Source organism: Glycine max, chromosome 8, assembly GCF_000004515.6.
Source record: "Glycine max cultivar Williams 82 chromosome 8, Glycine_max_v4.0, whole genome shotgun sequence".
Classification (NCBI taxonomy): Eukaryota; Viridiplantae; Streptophyta; class Magnoliopsida; order Fabales; family Fabaceae; genus Glycine; species Glycine max.
Genome location: NC_038244.2, coordinates 34,742,065 through 34,747,399, shown reverse-complemented (window position 1 = coordinate 34,747,399; position 5,335 = coordinate 34,742,065).

Here is a 5,335-nt window from a genome sequence, read left to right as displayed (position 1 = left end):
AGAAAATAGTTTTTCTAAAATTAATTTAAAAAACAATGTAATGAAGAGGGTAATGCAAACTTTACGATATGTAAACTAGGGATCTATTTATTTTGAAGTTAAATAAATATGGTTCTAACATAGACTTTAATGTCTATGTATTGACGATGTAAAACATCTAATCATATATTATCGTTTCAATTATTTTAAAAGTCAATAATATTATCATACATGATGTGTTGTGATTGGATAACTATGCAAAATATTTTACACCATCAGTACATAATCTTTTTTCTCTTCAATATTGATTTTAAATCATTAAAAATGAATTGAAATACGTTGTTAAATTAATTTTAACTGCAAATTTTTGTTGGATTTTCTTGGTTCAGGGGAACAAACTTGCTTTGTTTTTGAATAAATTCTCGTTGCTATTTTATGGGAAGAAGCGTTTCCAATTGTGGTCCATTTTTTGTTCACGTTCAACCCACATTGAGCAATGTTTAGCAACAACCCATGATTTTATCCATACCCACGTTTTGATCCATTGAGGTTGAGCTCTATGATGGACAGAACTCTATAAATAGAACTGTGTGCTTTTAGTTTTGCATCACCAAACCTACTCCTCTCTTCAGATAAACACACCATCGAGTTTGAGCGAGCGAGGGTTTGGAAAGCTAAAACTGTGAAGGCCGAAGAAGGTCGATAGCAATGATTAGAGGTAGGTACCTCAAAAATTTATTTTTCTTTTATGCTTTCGTTGTTTGATTTGAATGTGTTGTTTATGGTTCTTAACATGTTTATATTAGTATTTAGAGCCTTGTGTGCATCTGCCTTGCTTCTGTTTCACACTCAAATATATGAAACGTTGTTTTATTGAGATATGAACATTCTGTTTTCGAACGTTTTAATCATTAATAAGACCTAAAATCATATGGAAATTGAGTTTCTAAGTGTCACAACCTACCCTTCGGCGGGAGGACGACGCGAGACTCACTGGTGCGTCTTCCAAGGGAGGAAGGCGCGCGGAGTTGCCACCAATGTTTATTCGAGGAAAACGTCAGAAAAACCAAAATGCATGTGGTCTATGAACTTTAATTATGAAAGGTTCAGGAGTTGTATTTACGCACGGGGAAGGTATTAGCACCTCATGCGTCTGTCACAAAGCAATATCATGTCTTCAATTTGTTTCATTTTCCCTTTTTGTGTTTTTATGTCTTTTTATGCCTTTTGTATTTTTTATCTTTTTGTGGTCAACAAGAGTGTTTCCCTCGCTCCTATGTATCCTCAATTGTGACGAGGAAATCAGACCTACGTAGTTCTTTGAGAATTGAACGTTGGTTAAGTTGTTTTTATCTTTTTTTGCAAGATATATTTTGACCGAACAAAAGTCGTTTAAAGCATTGAACCATTTAAACGATCTTTTGATTTTTGGAAAGGAGAGAAACGTTAAGGCGTTGGATCATTAACGATCTTTTGGTTTTTGAAAGGAGAGAAACGTTAAGGCGTTGGACCATTAACGATCTCTTGGGGTGGTCGACAAAAGTGGGGCTTTTGCTCCTACGTATCCTCAATTGCGATGAGGAAATCAGACCTACGTAGTTCTTGAAAAAGCGGTAAATTTATGGGTTGATTTTATGCTTTTGAACGGTCCATGTTAACCGATAAAAGCAAAAAGGACCGTTTAAGGTGTTGGACCTTAAAACGGTTTTAAGTGACTTTTGCGGACAAAGCTTAATTTGTGAGTTGATTTTAGCCTTAGTTTCACTTTGGTTATTAGTCAATTCATTCAAGAAAACTTCCAAAGAAAAACATCCGATTGATTTTTTTTGATTATTTTATTCAAAGATATTTTGATTATTTTATTATTATTTTGCTTTTTTTTTTTAACCGAGGTTGCAGCGTGAACGATCGGTTAGATCTTGGTTTAACAGTGATTAAATGACATCACAACACAAATGATCGGTTGAAATTCATTTTATCATTTATTAGGCAAGATAACGGCTTAAATAAATGGTTAAAGCACGTTTAAAATGGAAGAAAAGAAAATCGAAAGTGAACCAGATGAAAATGAAAGCAAACAAAACAAGAAATGAATTGAAAGTCTCGAATTTGAACACTAACCGGTTGAAGAACGAAGAACGGAGGAAAATCTTCATAGATTTGCTCACAGAAACGTCTCAGAAGCGTTACGAAAGCACTTCGACTCGATTCTTCTTCACGGAAACACTTTTTTTTTTACCCAAAATAGCCGAAATGCATAGCCTAGAGGTCATGAACATATTTGAAACAACCCCCCTCCCCTATTTATAGGAAAAAAGGGAGGTGCTTGCCGCCCAGAGGCTTCTTGAGGAAGATTTCTAAGCGCACCCCAATTACTAAGTTCACTCTCCTTTTCGTACTTTATGGAAAAGTTATGGAAGCCTTACGGAAGTGTTTCGGATTTGATTTGCATCTTTTTTCCATTCCCTTTCACCAATATTAAGTGAAATATGCTTACCCAAGGTTTTCGGAAATTTTACGAAAGCATTACGGAATCTCGGAAACCATTTTTCAACAATGTGGAGAAGCTTGCTGCCCAGTTGCTTCCTCCTTAAGCAACCCAACTTCCAAAATGGCGGAGGGGCCTAGATTCAAATTGCTATTTACACCTCTATCTTGATAAGTTCACTCCCTATTTTTGTGCTTTTGGTTGTTTTCTTTCTGAAATCTCATGAAACTTTACGGATTCCACCACTATGAGTGTTAAGCCTTCCGAAGCGATCAACGATGGTCCTCGGATGAAATTAGAGTGTAACAGTTTATTTACACACACCCCACTTTGTTAAATACACTCCCGTTTTCGTGTTTTTGATCGATTTCTTCCCGAAACATCTCAGAACTTTACGGATTCCACAACGATGGGTGTTAAACACTTTGAGGTGGTCAAACGAAGACCTCATGCCGACAAACAATGGTCCCCGGACGAAATTAAGGTATGACAGTTGCCCCTCTTTACTTATCTTTTATTGGTGATAAAAGGGAAGTAAAGATAAGACACTAATTTCGTTCGAGCGGAACATCATTTGGCCAATGAATATCCCAACCAGCAGAACCTGTCATTCAGAAAGAAAAAGGCGTCAGGGGCATCAGCAAAACTTCAGTGCCTTGAAAGTGATAAAACGGGATAACCACGACGTTTCCACATGATATTGAACTCGATTGTCCCTGCCTAGCAGAGAAGAATCTTGTGCGTCATCGGGCTTGAGTGTCTTTGGATGACGAAAGTAAAACCTGCAAAAATTTTCAAAAATAATCAGAATTGGACAACCAACATCATCCCGATATCATCGGACTCGTTCGCCTTGGTTGACGAAAGGTGCAGATAACCATAAGGTACCCCCGCATGTCATTGGATTCTCCGTCTCTGGATGACAAAAGGTGCAAAAGACGACATTAGTCTCTATGTGTCAATGGGCTCGCTTGCCTCTGGTTAACAAAAGATGCAGATGACGATGTTAGTCTCTGTGTGCCAACGAGCTTGCTTGCCTCTGGTTGACAAAAGGTGCGGATAACCATAAGGTACCCCGCATGCCACCTGACTTCATGGGTCAGGATTAACAGAAGGTGCGGATAACCATAAGGTACCCCCACATGTCATCAGACTCGCTGTCTCTGGATAACAAAAGGTGCAGAAGACGACGTTAGTCTCTACATGTCAACGGGCTCGCTTGCCCCTGATTAACAAAAGATGCGGATAACCATAAGGTACCCCCGCATGTCATCGAACTTGCCGTCTCTGGATGACAAAAGGTGCAGAAGACGACGTTAGTCTCTGCATGTCAACGGGCTCGCTTGCCCCTGATTAACAAAAGATGCGGATAACCATAAGGTACCCCCGCATGCCACCTGACTTCACGGGTCAGGATTAAATGAAGGCGCGGATAACCATAAGGTACCCCCGCATGCCACCTGACTTCACGGGTCAGGATTAACAGAAGGTACGGATAACCATAAGGTACCCCCATATGTGATCGAACTCGCTGTCTTTGGATGACAAAAGGTGCGGATAGCCCTAAGGTACCCCTGCATGTCATCAGACTTGTCGTCTCTGGATGACAAAAGGTGTAGAAGACGATGTTAGTCTCTGCGTGTTAATGGGCTCGCTTGCCCCTGGTTGACAACAGGTGCAGAGACATTAGTCTCTACGTGTCAACGGGCTTGCTTGCCTCTGGTTGACAAAAGGTGCAGATGACGACGTTAGTCTCTGCATGTCAACGGACTCGCTTGCCTCTGGTTGACAAAAGGTGTGGATAACCATAAGGTACCCCGTATGCCACCTGACTTCACGGGTCAGGATTAACAGAAGGTGCGGATAACCATAAGGTACCCCCGCATGTCATCGGATAACACATTTTTTCAACAAAATCCTTTGTTTTGATCAGTGAATCTTTTTCAGAGAAAAGCTAGAAGTTGTTTCCCACCCAAAACATGTTGGCTTTTAGTTAACCAAAGTATCTTTATTTATTTATTACATTATTATTTTTTTTGACAAAGTTGATATCTGCGATCACATATATATTTTTTCTTTTATGAAAAGTCATGCGAACGAGGGTACACACAGCCTACCTACGTCAAATCACAAAGTAAACGGAAAAAATGCAATGATAAGTCGCAATGAAAAGCAGTGACAAAACAATTGAGAGTCGTAATGTCAGATCACAGTGGAAACAAAAACAATAACTGAAAGCAGTAATGTTAGATCACAACAAAAAAACAATAACTAAAAGCAATAATGTAAATCACCATGGAATTAAAAGTGCGGCGACCTTGGTCATGTGGCTCCGCTCCCTCCCAAGAAACCGAGAAGGTCAGTCATATCCTCGTCCGTATGGGGTTCATCCGCCTCACCGGGGAATTCTGCAGGCTCTTCCCCTGTCTGGGCATCGGGCCAGTCTCCAGGCCACGCGACCTCAGCCCCAAACTGCTCCGGGGTAGGGCATACAAAAGGGGCAGAACCCTGCCCCTGCTGGATGAGGCTGAACTAGTAGAGACACTCATGTATCTGCACCTGTCCATGGTGGTTAGCCGCTTGCTGGCGAACCAAATGCTGTTGATACTGCTCCACGCTCAGTGGTCCAGCCGAATCGGCCTGCCGAGGTGGTGGTGGTGCGCCTGCAGCCTTATGTGCGTCACCCTGCGCCTGCCTAGGCGTGTAGTACTTCTCGATGAAGGCTCGGGTGATCGGCGGTCGGATTACCTTGCTGGGGGTGACATGCACTCCGTAGAACTGGCAGAGGCCCGTGATCAAAGCCAAAAACCCCAGGGCCCTATTGGACTTCTCCGGGTCCAAAGGGTGCCTAGTAGGCGCCATTCCTGC